Source organism: Ursus maritimus, unplaced genomic scaffold, assembly GCF_017311325.1.
Source record: "Ursus maritimus isolate PB19 unplaced genomic scaffold, ASM1731132v1 scaffold_3, whole genome shotgun sequence".
Classification (NCBI taxonomy): Eukaryota; Metazoa; Chordata; class Mammalia; order Carnivora; family Ursidae; genus Ursus; species Ursus maritimus.
Window position 1 is genome coordinate 68,392,982 of NW_024425563.1, and position 18,442 is coordinate 68,411,423.

Sequence of the window (18,442 nt, forward strand, 5' to 3'; positions counted from 1 at the left end):
CTAAATACAGAAAGAATATGTAATTATTTCTGGTTTTCAAAGCCTGTATTTTGACTATCTTTTAAGGGATATAATCTAAGGGTCAAATTCTGAAGAAATCTGAAAATGCATTTAGTAGTCTTTAGTAATATTGATATTGTTATTTTGAACTTAGATAGAATGCTACATTATACTATATATTCTGTAAGAAAATATAAGAATTTATTTAGAAGTCAAGATTTTCAGTGTTAAGAGAAAAAGTATGAAATTAAGAAATTAAGGAAATATCTTTAACTTTTAAATTGGAATATAAATATCAGAATGAAATCAAAATTTATTTCCTCTTTAAAAAAGAAGTATTTTCCACCCTCCCATTGAAAAGTCCTTGAAGCAATGACAATTGGAAGTACACCTCTCATTCAGACTGTGGTGTCTAAATATGATTTCTCACTAAAAGGAACCAGAGCGCTTAGGAGAAATCACTGAATCCAGGTCTGAGACAAGAAATATATAAGATGAACCTGGGCCATCTAATTTCAGATAGCAAGGAAGCTATTTGAATCATGTCACAAAAACAGGAAAGTAACAATAAGGGCCTTTCAGTGATCTAAAATGAAGGCAATATGAACATCAAAACAAATAATGACTGCAATATATATAAATATACAAAAATGAATGCAAAATGAGTTATTAATTACACACACATGCACACCTCCTTGGTCACTTTTGGAGGTTGCTAGGGCACTCTCTCATTACTTTGAAAAATGATAAATTAACAGAGAGAATAAAGCGTTTATCCTTTTTGTTTATCCTTAAAATTATACCAGGAAACTAAATAGTGTATGAAAGTTATTCGCAGAAGAATCTCACCTAACACATGCACTAGAATGTTAGAAGACAGCTCTACTGAAAGTATACATCTGGGTAATGATCATCTGTGGATGCTGAAACTATGGCATGGAGGAATTAGGCTTATGTCTCTGAATCAATGGATAATTTTAACATTAATAAAAATGTGCCAAAAGACATTATTTGCTTCTTGATACAATGCAATAAGTAGTGCACACCTCTTTCCCACGAAGGAATCTTACAGAAAGAAAAAAGAAAAAATTGAACCTGAAGTTAATCAAACCTCTAGATTTCATTACCATATTGCTAGATCATGAGGCAATATTGGGGATAAAGGTGCAAGTTACAAGAAACCAGGGAAGGTCAATTGGCCAAATCCATGATGTTGGACACTCTATAGGATAGATACGTTACGTTCTCCAAGAAACCAATGACATTTTTAAAAGGAGTGGGAGGAAGAGTGCTTTTATAGCTTTTATATTATATGTAACCAAAAAGCAGCATATCATTAAAAGGTTTTTGGTTGAGTAAGGCCTGTATTTGGACTACTTTTGGTGGTTTTAAGAATGATTACAGCAGAAGGATCTTATGTGCTCTGGGATTGTCCAGTGAGTGAGACCGAGCCTTTGGGAATTCTGGGAGTTCCTAGTGCTACAGGGAAGTTTGATTTGGTATTTGCTGCCTTTAACTCCCCTGCAGCCAAAGCCCTCAGGAGACTGCTCAGCCTACATTCAGCCTATAGCTATAGCTCTTCTGTTCAGGCTGGGTAGGAATTAGAGCCTTTAGAAAACAATTTTCTAATACCCCAGACGTCTGCCATTTTATTTTAATGAGGAAATATATAAAGCTGTCATAGGTCATCCTGCAGTCTATGGGAAATGCCTTCTCGCCACAACCAGCCTGAAGACAAGTCACTGCTGTGGTTTCACCAGACTGACTGATTAAAAGGAATGTCTCATTGTGGGACACAAAAAGACACAAGAAAGAATGGGCTGGCTTTTAATAAAATAGTCTTTTACTGAAAAAAAAATTACTCTGGACCACCACTCATTCCTCCTCTATGCATACACACTGGTCACATGTTGAACCACAGGAACTGCAATGGAGCCTTCAAGATTACTTGGAACACAGCATCTCCAAGTATACATGCTATCTCTGCCAACAGTCTTGTAGACATTTAGCTAACAATATTATTCAGTAAGAGAATGTCCTCTGGAGTGTCTGTCCTTGTATTATTACAGTGGCTGCACAAGCTTATCTTTATAAGCTTCATGTTTCCAGTAAAATACAGGTCTTGTGATAAAAATAAGGGTAGAAAACTACAGCTTGTAGTTTTAAGATAATCTTTGTCTAGATATTCTGTTATAAGTTTAGAATGGAGGCAAGCAAATGTGGGAATCGGAATCTTCCCAAATTATTTCTCCCTTCACTCAGTATTCAATTGGTCATGAAGTGTATGTATTCAAGTCTATGCTAATGCTGCTATCTTATTCCAAGAAAATTAAAACATTCTCCCAAGTTTCCTTCCTGCCTGTCTGCTCCCTATCCAGCCATCCACACTGATGCCAGAATACTCTTTCTGGGGGAAAAAAAAAAATCGTATCAGGTTACTCCTCTTAAAACTCTTCAGTGGTTTCCTATTGAATCTTCATGTTAACTGTCCAAGCTCCTAGTGTGCCATTTAAGACTTCTTACAAGTGGACCGTGACATTCCTCTCCAGATTTATCTCCCCTATTCCACCATCACCTGTAAGGTAAAATTCAGTTGCACTAAATTATGGTCTATTTCCAAAGAATGTCATATTGCTTTGTTTTTTTGTAATGTAGTTAACAAATTTTGTGCATGAGAACCATCCAGGGAGCCAGGCATATGGCAGGCTCCTATGCCCAGGAATTTTGATTAGTGGGTTTGAGTTGGCAAAGATGTACATTACAATGACTCCAGATGATTAGGAGGTACACTTGTGTCACACTTTGAGGAACACTATTTTATGCCAGTGTTAAGTTTTTGTTTTTTTTTTTCCCTTTGAAATGAATATCCTTCCCTTCTTACTAACCACTTGATAAGTTAAATCTTCTGGTTGGCACAGCATTCCTTGAGCTACCTCAAACAGGTTTAATCACCTGCCCTGTGGGCTTGGCTATATTTAGTACAGCTTCCCGATTGTACAAATACAGCATTTAGTTATTTTCTTAGGAGTTTTATTGTTAGGGTGTTCAAGTTTTTCATGCAAAATTAATAGATATTTTGATTTTAAAATGTGGTATTATACATATTGTATAAAAAATTAAAAGTATATAAAAGGATCAAAATAAAAATAATCCAGAATTTCACCACTAAGTGATTATCAAACACATTTCTGTTTCTTTGAAGTGCAAGTAAGCTTAGTCAAGCGATATAATCATGCTAATGGTCTCAGTATATTCTGACCAATTATATTACAAAGTTATATCGGTTTATCACCATCTAAGAATCTAAGAATGTATGCAAATGCCCAACACATTGGGTTTTAAATGAACAGAAAACAAATCACTCTTTGTTATAATAAAATGGTATCTCATCATTATTTTAACTGGCATTTCCAGGATCATTACTAAGGTTGAACCTTTAAAAACTTTATATATTTTCTTTCATTAAAGTTTACTACTTCCCTTTAAACTTAGCTTAAAATTTTTAACATAGAAATAGAGCTTAAATTTTACAATTTAAGTTTAATCATGAAAGGTTTCAAATGTACAGAAAATTACAGGAAACTAGATAATCAACCCAGTTTAAAAAACATGATAGGAGTTTGCCAGATCTGTTTCAGGTGCTTTTTCTATTTTAATAGAGACTCAAAATGATTCTCTTTCTTATTTTCCCTCACTTTCATGAGAGGCAACTGGTGTCCTGATGTTGGAGTGTATACTTTCTGTGCATATTTTAATGCGTATTAAATTAAATTATAAATATAATTATAAATTATAATGTATAATTATAAATATATATAATTATAAATATAATAACCCATAGCAACATGAAGTATTGTTCTATGTGTTTTAAAGTTACTTATATGGTGTCACACCATGTGTACCCATTGCCATCATGCATTTTTACTATTATGTTTTGGATACACCCTATAAATCCATATTGTTTCATGAAGATCTGCTTCATTTATTTTATAGTATTCCATTACATAAATATAGCACAGTGTGTTCATTTCCCTGTTGATGAATATTTAGTTTAGTCCCAAATTTTGGTTATTACAAATAATAATATTTATATACATAGCTCATTGTATGTGTGTGTGTGTGTATAAGTGAAATTGCTAAAGACATATTCATTGAACCTACTATATTTTGCCAAATTGCTCTCCAAATATTTATAGCCAGCAACGTATAAAAAATTATATTTCTTTAAGTTTTTCACAACATTGTGTATTACTGAAGTCTTGATTGCCATTCATATAAGTGAGAAGTTGTACTTCATTACTGTTTTGATTTTTTATTTTCTTGATTAGTAATGGGATTGAAAATTATTTTTTTCACATTTTATTGGCTATTCTTCTATAAATTGCCTCTTTTTACTCCTTTCCCATTTTTCCATTTGACTCTGTGTCTTTTAACTTATATATTTTTTATGCATCCTGGGTAAGGATTCCTTGTTAGTTATATGATTTACAGATACCTTCTTCCAATTTGTGGAAAAACTGATGTTATTTGGTTTTTCCTCTGCCTGTTGGATTATGATGTTACATTATTGCATGAAATGTCAGAAAGCTGGGTTAACTTAACACTTTCTCAACTCTTAAATTGATTATGTGACCTCATTACAGGAAAGCAGAAAGTATATTTGTGCCAAAGTCCAGTAGATCAGGAGATATTTCCTCAGTGAAACACAGTAACTTTTGAACAAAGAGATAAGAAAGGTTTTATGTAAAATAAGAAATATTATATTGAATATAAAAAGCAATATTGGAAGAAATACTGGCTAAGAATTTCTCCAAACTAATTAAAACACATATGACTATACATTCTAGAAGCTCTATATACCCGAAACAAAATACAAAACCAAACAAACAAAACACAACTAGGCACATTACGGTCAAATTTCTGAAAGCTAAAAACAGACTGACAATCTTCGCATACCTAGAAAAGCAGAGATAATACCTCCAGATGAGCGTCAAAAGGACTAATGACTGACATTTCAACAGGAACTATGGAAGTCAGAAAACGAAAGATTAACATTTTTAAGTGCTAAAGGAAAACAAACAAACCCTGCAAACCAATATTCTATATCCAGCAAAAAAATCCTTCAAAATCGAAGGATAAGTAAAGATGTTTACAGTTAAACACAGCTGAGAGAATTTGTTGCCAGCAGATCTGCACTACAAGAAACATTACCGGGAGTTCTGAAGGAAAATGATCCCAGATGGAAGCACATAACTGCAAAATGGAATGAGAACACTTGAAGATGTAAACATGGAAAACTATAAATGAGCCTGGAGTGGGGACGTGGGCCACGGAGGGGGTGCTCTCCCCAGGCTGCAGCAAGCTGCACCAGGAGAAGCTGACCCTGGGGATCACCTGCAGCCTAGAATCTTCCCCAGGTGTGACAAGAAGTCACTATCATAGAAAAGCCACCTGCTGAATGTCATATGATTTCCTCATGGGAACAAAACAACAACTGTGTGCTACCTGAGAATGTGAAGCATTTTTACCTGATGACAAATGGCTTCCACATGACATGGAGCGTAAAGCTGGATGAGCACACCATTCCACTGGACAGTGTGGCAATTAACAGCATCTCAGAACTGACTCAACCCAACTAGTTTTCTGTGTATTCACTCCCTAATGCACCAACTTTGGCAGACCTGGAAGTTGATGCACTTGAAGCCAGTGAGAACCAACCAGAGAAGCCTCACTTTGATTCTCCCAGTGTGATATTTGAGCTGGATCCGTGCAATATGAATGGGGAAGTTTGCCTTGTCTACAAAAGAGGGAAACCAGCATTCACAAGACACTGAGATCTCGTTCCTGGACAGAGCATTATACTGGCACTTTCTCACAGATACCTTTACCATTTGCTATCACCTTCTCATCATGCACCTAGGCCTGCCAAAGTGGTAGTATGCCTTCACCAGCTATGGCATTAGCTCACAGGCCACGCAATGGTTCAACATATATAATCCTATCACCTACAACCCAAACCTGCTTGCAGAAGAGACCAACTTCTTTGTGAACAAGCTGGATCCCAGCAAAGTGTTCAAGAGCAAGAACAAGACCTTACTCTCTAAAAACAAAGGGCTTATCCAGCCTGCAGGTGGCCAGAAAAGGCCCTCAGGTCCTCCCTTCACCTCTAAATCCTCTTTTAGCCTTGGAAACCCAGTCCGGAAATAAGCATCCCTACCTCCCCACCAGCCTCACAGCAATGATTTCCACATCACAGATGGCCCAGGCCTCAGATTCTTTGTGTGGCACAACAGGCCTCCTCCTATCTGAGTGAGCCAAATCCTAGGCCTTTTACTCCCTTTGGCATTAGCCAGGAGTTCAAGGGTATATTCAGGTCTTCCTTAGAGTACTTTTCTCAGCCCCTGCCTCTGAAAGCTGTGGAGAATTTCAGAACTTGATTAAAGTAACTAAATAGATCCATTAATAACTTTCCTCTCTTTCCACCCTGCACCCTCTATACCCCTCAGCAGTCCCCCAAAGGAACCACTGGTTTTGAGCCAGGAGGCGTTACAACTGCGCTGTTCAACTGGTAACCACTAGCCACATGTGGCTATTTAAACTATATTAAAAATTCAGTTCCTCAATTACATTAGCTATGTGTGAGTATTCATGTGGCTAGTAGACTCTGTATCAGACAACACAGAGATAATGGAACATTTCCATCATCACAGAAGTTGTGTTGGGCAGCACCACATTAGAATATTTTCATGCCGCCCTTTCTCAGTTTGTTTTTTGTTAGAGAAAGGGGATACCTTAATTGATGAGTGATAATGTCCCATGAAAATTCTTGAAGATATAATTGTGTATTCTTTTCATTTTTCATAAGGAATTTTCACTCTACTCCTTTTTCGGTTTCCTATAGTTTGTTGTTTCCAGTAAAAAAAAAACCCCACAAAACTATAAACGAACATTCTGTTTAAAACCATGAATTATTATATCTTATGCATATAAAATCTTATATTTAAAACATATGAAACTGATGGTACCTAAGGTGTTTTGGTTAACAAAATTAAACCACTTTAGTTTCTTGTATGCTTTGGGAAGTATTACAACTTACCATGTAGAATTCATATAGTGATTTTAAGAGTAATCAACGAAATAATAAATATATATATATATATTCTATATATATATTCAGAGCATTTCTTCCTAAAGCAGCAGAATACACATTCTTTTCAAGTGCATATGGAACATTTTCTAAAATAGATCACATACTGGGTTACAAATCAGGTCTCAACCAGTACAAAAAGATTGAGATCATAACATGCTAACATGCAGACCACAGTGCTATGAAACTTGAAGTCAACCACAAGAAAAAATTTGGAAATACCACAAATACCTGGATATATATATAGAGAGAAAGCTCATAGAGGAAAGAATGAATAAAAAATGGAACAATGATTAATCCGAAGGAAGGCCAGAAAAGATAAATGAAGAAAGAAAGATGAAACCATGGCAAGATGGTTGACTTAAACTCAACCATCTCAGTAATATTAAATGTAAATTGACTAAGCACTCCAGTTAAGGAAGAATGGTCAGGTTAGATTAACAAAAACACAAAAATTCAAAATCTAACTCAATACTGTTTACAAGAGACATGCTTTATATACAGTTACAAATATCTGAAAGCATAAAAAGGTGAAAATGCATACCATGCAATCCAAAATCAAAATAAAGCTATTGTAGTTTATCAACAGAAGAGAAAGAAGAGTGACAAGAATTAACAGAGTATTTGAGGAACATTTCACAGTGATAAAAGGTTCAATTTAATCAATAGGAGGAAATAATATTTATAAATGATTACACATCTACTAAGAAGCTTAATACACTGAAGGAAAAACAGAGAACTAAAAAGAAATACAAATCTATGATTTTAATTTGGTATTTTAAAACTTTTTAGTAAATGAACACGAAAAAAATTAAAGACACAGGAAATTTAAACAACACAGTGAACATTACACCCAACATAATCAGAATAAACATTTTTAAGTGCATTTGGAATATTTACCAAATGTATCGTTTGCTGATCTATGTAGGCAATGTACATAGGTACATTCCAAAGAATTGAATCCTACAGAGTATATTCTTTGAATATACTAGTAAAGTAAATAGTAAATCTAGTAAATCTAGTTCTAGTAACTAGAAATCAATATATGATTATTGGGAAATCTCTAAGTGTTTGGAAATTAAACACACATACACATGTGTCAAAGAAGAAATCACAATGAATTATATTCTAAATTGAATGAAAAAATCTGACATATCAGAAATTCTGAGATACATTTAAAATGGTGACCAAAGGGAAATTTTTAGCTCTAAATTAGTATATTAAGAAGAAAGGTTGAAAATCAATGTTCCAATCTACTATCTCAAGAAACTAGAAAATTAACATTAAATTAAACATATTTAAATACTCTTTAAAAAGTAGAAAGAAGTTAATAAAGATAACAGTAATTAAAATTTCAAAAAGCAGACATAATTTTTTTTTAAATATTTCATTTATTATTTTGAGAGAGAGTGAGAGAGAGAGAGAGAGCACGAGCAGGGGGGAGAGGCAGAGGGAGAGGGAGAAGCTTGATCCCAGGACCATGGGGTCATAACCTGAGCTAAAGGCAGACATTTAACTGAATGAGCCACCGAGGCACCCCAAAAAGCAGACAAAATTTTAAAGAAAATAAACACAGGCAAAAATTGTTTCTCAAAAAAGAGTACTGAAGTATTTTGTTAATAGCAAGATATTAAAGAAAAGAATGATGAAGAATATAAATTATCAATATCATTAAGTAGAAAAAACAGATATTACAAATCCTAAAGATATTGAAAATAGAATTAATAGTTATTAACAAATTAATACCAGTAAATTTGATTAGTTAGATAAAATAAGCAAATACCTTTAAAACCACATATGACAAAACATGAGTAACTATATTTTTTGAGGGGTCCAGTGCAAAATGAAGAGTTTCTTTGTTCAAACATTGATAAAAAATTTAAAGATGGTGACAATAAAGCATTAAATTAAGTATAAGACATTTGCAAGTGCATGTGACTTCACAGGCGGTATGCCAATGAAGTTGGCCTTTCTTCCAAAACTGGATAAAAATAGATAGAAATTCTGATTGTTCCTATATCCATTAAAGAAACTGAAGCCACAATTTTCAACTTTCCAGAGATTTAACATGATATAATCCCAATTTGCAAAATCACTTTCAGCAAATAATTAAAAAGGAACACTTCTTTTTTTGTGTGTGTTTCTCATAAGGTAATAATTGGCAAGGGCATTGCAAGGAAGAAAAATTACATGCCAGTTTCTTTCTTGTGAATAGATGCACAAAACTTGAACAAACATTACCAAATCAAATCCAGCAATATATAATACCTCATGACTAAGTGATGTGTATTCCAGTGGCATAAGACAGTTTCCAATACAAGAAAAATCAATAATTATAACTGACCACATTAACAAAATAAATGACAAAAACCATGCAATCATCTTCATAGAGGCAGAAAAGGCATTTGATAAAATTGAACACCAATTCATGATAAAAAAAAAATAATCTCAACAAACAGGAATAGAAGAGATCCTCTTTCATCTCAAAAACTATGTCCACAAAAACCTATGGTTAACATCGTAATTAATAATGCAATATTGAACACTTTCCCTATGAGTTTGGAGTAAGACAAATTGGTCCATGCCATCAGTTCTATTCAAATTTTATTGCAACTCCTAAACACTGTAAAGATTCAAGAACATAAAATCTGTAAACATTGGACAGAAAAAAGTAAAACCATCATAATTTTCAGTAACATATTTGAATATCTAGAAAATACAAAGGAATCTACAAATGATTAGAATTTATAAGTGAATTTAGCAAGGTCACTGGATACAAGATCAATATAAGAAATAAATTGTATTTCTACATATCAGGGACAAGGAATTAGAAAATGAGATATAAATGTACATATACAACTTTCTAAGAAATTAAATGCCTAGGAATAAATGTAACACAATTGAAAACTACAGTCATTTCTGAAAGAAATAAAAGAAGACTTAAATAAACAGTGATAAATCAATTGGATACTCTTTGAAAAAAAAAATGCATCTTAACCCCTACCTTACACAGGAAACAAAAATCAACTGGAAATAGAGCATACGCTGAAATGTGAAAGGTAAACTATAAAGCTCTCAGGAAAAAAAAATGTAGAAGAATATTGTCAGGACCTTGGGGTAGTTAAAGGACACAGGAATCCAAGACATACTATAAAAGATAATTGATGAATTGATGAACTTCATAAAAATTAAGATGTTCTATTCATCAAAAGAGATTTTAAAAGTAAAAAGGAAATTGAACACTAGAAAAAGCTATTTTCAGTGCATATATTGCACAAAGAACTCATATCCAGAGTCTAAAAAGTTTCTAACATATCAATAGGGAAAAAGGCATTAAAAAAGATAATGGGACAGAAATGTGAACACACTCTGTATAAAAAAGAATGTACAAATTGCAGATAAGCATATGAAAAGGTGATCAACAGAATTAGCCATCAGCAATACATTTGAAAGCCATAATAAAATACTACTACACACCCACAAGCCTGACTAAAATTAAAAGAACTAACAATATCTAGTGTTGACAAGGATGTAGAGGAACTCTGGCTATCACACATTGCTGAAAGGAGTGTAAATTGAAAACTATTTTGGGCAATTCTCTGATCATGTGTATGTACCCATATTACCCAGCAATTATACTTCTAAGTATATGCGCAACAGAAATACTATTGCATATGTCTATCAAAGGATGTGTAAAAAATGGTCATTTTACCTTTATTCATAATAGTAAAAATCTAGAAACATTCCAACTATCCATCAACTTGACAGTGAATAAATGAAATAATACCCAGTAATGGGGGGGGGAGAACACGACTACTGAATACAACAACATAGATAAATCTCGCAGACACAATACTGAGGCAAAAACATACATATTGTCTAATTTCGTTTATATCATGGTCAAGAATAGGCAAAATTAATCTATTGTGATAAAGGTCAGAAGTATAGTTACTCTTTATTTTGATGAAGGCCAGAAGAAAAGTGTATTGACCTTAAAAGGAAATGAGGTAGGCTTCTGGGGTGGTGATAATAGTCTATATCTCAATCTGGATGGTGGTTATGTAGGGGCATAAATCAGTAAAAAATCACTTTTTGCTCTTAACGTATGTGTTATAACTTGGTTTCAAAAAGCATTAAGAAAAAATATTTCTAAAAACATATTCAAATGTCAGATTTGCAAAATTCCAAGGGTTTTTTTGTTTGGTTTGTTTTTTTTATTTTTGGCCTACAATCTGGAAGGATAGCATTATCATTAACTGAGATAGGGAAAGGTATGGGTGGAATATATATTATGGGTTAGATTGAAAGCTCAGTGTTGGACATGCTTAGTTTGAGATACCTATTAGATCTCCAAGTCAACATGTACTTGGTAATAGGGGCCTGGAGTTTAGGAGCAAACTGTTGACTGGCCTATAGATGACATTTTTAGCCTTTAGACTGGATGCCATCACCAAAGGAATAAGGATAGCAAATATAATCAAGGATGGATCTCTGGTGCACTATCATGTCAAAGAGTGGGAAAAAGGGAAATGCAATGCAAGGTAATGGCAACTGGGAAGGAGGAACTAATGAGGAGTGTTATGTCCTAGAAACCAAATGATAAAGTGTATCAAGGAGATGAGCATGATTAACTTTACAGATGCCACTGATAAGTAAGGTGAGGAATGAGAATTTAATATTAGTTTGGCAATGAGGCTACTATTGATGACCTTGGAAAAAGCAGTTTAGGTGACATAGAGGGAATGCAATCTAAATGGAGTAAATTTAAAAGAGAAGGAAAAAGGTGCACTTGGAGACATTCCTGTAGACATCTTTTTCAAGGAGTTGTGATGCAAAGGAGAGTGAGGGAAAAGTTATGCCACCTAGAAGTGGGATCAAGCATTTTTCTTTTTTTATATATTAGGAGAAATGACAGATATTTATATGCTGAGGGGAATGGTCTAGTAAAGAGACGATATAAGAAAGAAAGAAAATTTGAAGCTATATTTTTGGGTAGGCAACAGGAGATAGGATCTAGAGCACAAGTGAGGAGATCTGCCTCAGATTGGCTCATGGTTAATTGATCTTTGGTAACACACAGGAAAGCAAAGAATGTGAGTGCAGATACTTGTAAGTGAGGAAATGTGGTCGTTGGAGACTATGGAAGTTCTCTTCCAATTGCTTAACTTTCTCAGTAAGGAAGCATGTCATCCACGGAAGTGAGGAAGGGAGAAGAGGTTTAAGTGGTTTCAGGAAAGTAGAAAAGATATTCCATAGTCTTTCAGGAGAAGAGGAGGATGAATAGACTTGTGATATACATTTTGATGGTCTGATAGCATTGATGGCTCACCTGAAGTGTGTGGTCACGAATATGGTTTTGAACTTCTCTGCAGTTGTTACCAGCTCGTGAGGTTGACATAAAGCAAGAGGAGAGATTAATTTAAACTGGGTTGAGATTTCTTTTGAAATTAGCAGAATACTGAGAGTTTCACAGGATAGAGTTATGGAACTGAGAGAAGAACAGATGCAGGATATGTGGAAAGGCATGATTATAATTACTATCTATGAAATTCAAGTTAGATGAAGAGAGGAAAGAAAACATTAAGTGGAGAAAGAGTGAAAAGTGGTAGGATCAATAGACTCTTAGTCTACTGTATATTGCTACTGAAATATATTGCTGAGAAGGGAGGTAATAATAAGGATTAGAGCAGAAATAGATGATGTAGAAACTAAAAAACAATATTACCACCACCACCAACAGAACAGATCAATGAAATCAGGAGCTGTTTCTTTGGGGGAAAAAAATCAATAAAATTGATAAACTTCTAGCCAGACTTCTCAAGAAAAAAAGAAAGGTCTCAAATAAATAAAATCACAAATGAGAGAACCACATAAATTCAATTATAAGAAATTATTATGAAAAACTATATGCTGGGGCACCTCAGTGGTACAGTCAGTTGAGCATCTGACTCTTGGTTTCAGCCCAGGTTGTGATCTCATAGTTGTGAAATCAAGCCCCGCATCAGGCTCAGCATGGAGTCTGTTTGAGATTCTTTCTTTCCTCCTCTCCCTCTGCCCCTCCTGCTCATTCTCTCTCTCTCTCTCAAATAAATAAATAAATCTTAAAAAAAAAAAAAAGAAAAACCATATGCCAACAAATTGGACAACTTAGAAGAAATGGATAAATTCCTATAAACATGTAATCTATCAAAATTGAAACAAGAAATAGAAAATTTGAACAGAACCAATAACCAGCAGAGAAAGTGAGTCAGTAATCAAGAAACTCCCAAAAAACAAAAGTCTAGGATCAGATGGCTTTACAGGCTAATTCTACCAAACATTTAAAGAAGAGTTAATACCTACTCTTCTCAAACTATTCCAAAAATAAGGAAGAAAAACTTCCAAATTTATTCTGAGGACAGCATTACCTTGATACCAAAACCAAATAAAAACAACACTAAAAAAGAGAACTACAGGTCAATATCTTTGATGAACAAAGATGCAAAAATTCTCAACAAAATACTAGCAAACCGAATTCAACAATATATTAAAAAAATCATTCACCACAATCAAGTGGGATTTATTCCTAGGTTGCCAGGGTGGTTCATTATCTGCAAATCAATCAATGTGATATATCACATTAATAAGAGAAAGGTTAAGAACCATATGATCATTTCAATTAGATGCAGAAAAAGCATTTGACAAAGCATAACATCCATTAATGATAAAAACTCACAATAAAGTAGGTTAAGAGGGAACATACATCAACACAATAAAGACCATCTGTGGACACCTCCCCCCCCCAGCCCCCCAAGCTAAAATCATCCTTAATGAACTCAGAAATTTTCCCATAAGGTCAAGAAAAAGACAGGGATGTCTACTCTCACCACTTTTATTCCACATGGTACTGGAAGACCTAGCCACAGCAATCAAACAACAAAAAGAAATAAAAGGCATTCAAATCAGTAAGAAAGAAGTAAAACTTTCACTATTTGCAAATGACATCATACTGTATACAGAAAACCCGAAAGACTCCATCAAAAAGCTGCTAAAACTTTAGGTAAACCAATTTAGTAAAGTCACAGGATACAAAATCAATGTACAGAAATCCATTGCATTTCTGTACACCAATATTGAAACAGCAGAAAGAGAAATTAAGAAAATAATCCTATTTACAACTGCACCCAAAATAACAAGATACCTAGGAATAAACTTAACCAAAGAGGTGAAAGACAGTATTCTGAAACTATAGAACACTGATGAAAGAAATTGAAGACAGCTCAGAAAAATGGAAAGACATTCCATGCTCATGGATTAGAAGAACAACTATTGTTAAAAGGTCTATGCTACCCAAAGCAATCTACACATTTAATGCAATCCCCATCAAAATACCAACAGCATTTTTCAGAGAACAAAAAATTCTAAAATTTGCATGGAACCATGAAAGACCCCAAATTGCCAAAGAAACCCTGAAAAAGAAAAGCAAAACTGGAGGAATCATGATTCTGGACTTCAAGTTATATTACCAAGATGAAGCTATCAAAACAGTATGTACTAGCACAAAAAGAGGCACACAGATCAACAGAACAGAATAGAAAATCCAGAAATAAACCCACAATTACATGGTCAATTAATCTTTGGCAAAGCAGGAAAGGATATGCAATGGGAAAAAGATAGTCTCTTCAATAAATGGTGTTGGGAAAACTGGACAGCAACATGCAAAAAGAATGAAACCAGATCGCTTTCTTAAACCATACACAAAAATAATTTTTAAAAAAATTCAAGATGGATTAAAGACCTAAATGTGAGAACGAAACATAAAAATTCTAGAAGAGTACATGGGCAGTAACTTCTTTGACAGCAGCTGTAGGAATTTCCTTCTAGATTGGTCTCCTGAGGCAAGGGGAACAAAATAAAAAATGAACTATTGGGACTTCATCAAAATAAAAAGCTTCTGCACAGTGAAGGAAACAATCAACAAAACTAAAAGGCAACCTAAGGAATGGAGAAGATATTTGCAAATGACATATCCAATAAAGGGTTAGTATCTAAAATACATAAGGAACTTATAAACCTCAACAAAAACCAAAATAATCCAATTAAAAATGGGCAGAACAGACATTTCCCCAAAGGAGACACACGGATGACCAACAGACACATGAAAAGATATTCATCATCACTTATCATCAGGGAAATGCAAATCAAAACTACAATGAGATACCCCCCCACACACCTGTCAGAATGACTAAAATCAATAACACAAGAAACAACAGGTGTTGGCAAAGATGTGGAGAGAAAGGAACCTTCATGCACTGTTGGTGGGAATGCAAACTGGTACAGCCACTCTGGAAAACAGTATGGCGATTCCTCAAAAAAGTAAAAATAGATCTACCTTATGATGCAGCAATTGCATCACTGGGTATTTACCAAAAGAATACAAGAAAACTAATTCAAAGGGATATATGCACTCAATGTCTATAGCAGCATTATTTACAACAGCCAAATTATGGAAGCAGCCCGTGTTCATCACTAGATGAATGGATGATAAAGAAGATTTATATATATATATATATATATGATTTATATATTATAATTTATATATATAATTATATATATACTATATATAATTCCACTGTATACACACACACACACACACAATGGGATAATATTAAGTCATTAAAAAGAATGAAATCTTGCCATTTGCAACTACATGGATGGAGCTAGAGAGTATAATGCTAAGCAAAGTAAGTCAGAGAAAGACAAATACCACACGATTTCACTAATATGCGGAATTTCAGAAACAAAACAATGAACAAAGGGGAAAAGAGAGAGAGGGAGAGACAAATAAAAAAACCGACTTAATTACAGAGAACAAAACTGATGGTTACCGGAGGAAAGGTGGGTGGGCGGATGGGTTACAGAGGTGATGGGGATTAAGGAGTGTACTTGTGATGAGCACAGCACAGGGTGATATATGGAAGTGTTGAATCACTGTATTGTACACCTGAAACTAATATAACACTGTAAGTTAACTGGAATTAAAGTAAAAGCTTAAAAAAAAAAGAAATATATTGCTATTATTTTCCCCTCTCTGACAGTCTTTTTGCCTGAAGCCCCAGAGGGTTTTTTTTTCAGAGCCTATTAATTTTACCAGATAATGTATCATAATTGACCAAAATTTAAATTTCATAGTTGTTTTTCTTCTTGCAACATATATTTATACACACACGTTACTTGCTTTGCTTATTTTATCTAGAATTTTTCTTTTGAATACCTTTCTCTTTCTCCCTCTCTCCTATTTTGTATATGTTCTCTTCGCTCTTTTCATTCCTTATTCAAATGTTCCTAATTTTATTCCTGGAGCTATTTTCTGTTGAAAAGTTTGTAACTGTCTTTATTTCTAAAATGATTTTTTTTTCCATTTCTTTCCTGAGTTTGGCTAATTCTATTTTTTCCAACTATCTACATTTTGTCATTTCTATTCTTTCTTATTCTTATTCAAGTCATTTCTTATTCTTTATTTCTCAGTCTTTGTTTTTACGGTGTGTTCTCTTATTTGCCATTCCTAGTTTAGTATTATGGACTTTATATTTGAGTGCTGGGTTATAATTTTCCTCTGCTACATTTTTAGGAATATTTTCATCAAATGAAAAAATTGGGTCTTCCTTTCTTTTTATTATAGCTTAATGAGGATGTTGTCTGACTTTCTGACCTCTTTTTAAATGTCTTGGATTTTCCTAAGTCAGCAACAACCCGCACCACTATGGAGAACCACGAGGGGTTTGGGTGCTTACTAGATTTCTTAGTTCAAGAACATACTCTTCTGTTGGTACTCAGAAGTATAAAGTCTTCAGTAAATGAGGCCCTTTTTGCATGATGGTGTGCCTTCTACTTTCTGTGACTCTTTTACTTTCTATGAGATTCTTGCTTTCCATCTTTTTCTTCCTTCCTCCACTCACTGTCAGATCTTCAAAGGTGAGTTAATTTGGGCTGTCACACTGCCACCCTGAGCACCACCTTCCCAAGATCGCTACCTCTGGTTCTGCAACTTCCTATCTCCTCTCTCTCCCAACTCCTTCGATGGCTGGGCTGTGGCTTTGATCTATGGGGCCTCAGACTCCCATGGAGGTAAAGCCCTCTTTTTTTGGGGGGGGGGTAACCTTATAATATTTCACCAACTACAGGACCCTACTACACTCTGTTTTCCTGCATCATCTTCACAGTCTTTTCCCAGTTACATGTAAATGAACATTTGTGTGTTCCCTTTCTCTTAGTTTTGCTCTACATGTGAGTTGTAGGTGGTTTTACTAGATCTCTTTGTGGATTTGTACAGTCTTTGGAGGGTGTGTGGATAGACTACTATTTAAGTAACCAGAATTATCCTAGGGAAATCTGAAGTCCAAAACATTATGCTAAAACTAAAATAGTATTTTAAGTTTTAAAAACCATAGATTTTCCTATTCTCTTTTTAAACCTACTTTGATTTTTATATTCCTATCTCTTAATGCTTACAGAATATAAATTATATGTTGACACTACCTTCAGAGCCTAAGATCCTTAACCCACAAATGCATTGTAACTTTAGCTTATTTAGCATTTGATGCTAATAGACTCTTCAGCAAAGACATAAATTGATGTAGTCCTAGACTAGAGTTTCACATTAGAGGCCAGCAGTTCCCCTCTGAGACTAAAATGGAGGTTAACCTTCTATTAATCTTACATGTTTTGCTTAGAGAATTCTTTTGATACTTGATATTGAAGAGGTCTGCCCTTTGTTCTTAGCTGTCCTCTCCTGGAAATTTTTCATCTGAATCACAGCACTATAATTCTCATGACAAATTGATATTCTGCATTGTGTTTTAAAGTTAATCTTTTTAGATAACTTTTACTTGTAAAACACATTTTTTTACAAGAATAAAAAAACAGTGGAGTTGTTCAGCTGTCATTTTTAATATATTCCTAGTCCTTTTATATTCCTTGAATTTATCAGAGCTAGATGAATGATGGTATATCACCAGTTTAATTATTACCTGCTAAAAACAAACTTTTGTTTCAAATATAGTCTACAATTTTAAGTGAACAACCAAAGCTATTTACTTTTCAACAAATATTGCTGTCTATAATAAAATGTGGTAAAATGTTATTTTTTAAAATCAACCTTTTGTGTGTAAATGTCACTTCTCATAACTAATAATCAAGGCTAGCTTAGTATTAACTGTTAGACTGCAAAGAGACAATTATCTTTAAAATCAGGATACTTCTAAGTTGAGTCAATAGTCCCAAGATATATTAAAGCATTAAACTACTAAAGGCCAG

The 18,442-nt window shown here is 34.1% G+C and overlaps 1 pseudogene; it reads left to right on the forward strand.

The window, feature by feature from the left end:
- The first annotated feature begins 1,394 nt into the window (after nt 1-1,394).
- Nucleotides 1,395-6,207, forward strand: LOC103658797 (annotated as a pseudogene).
- The last annotated feature ends 12,235 nt before the right edge of the window (nt 6,208-18,442 follow it).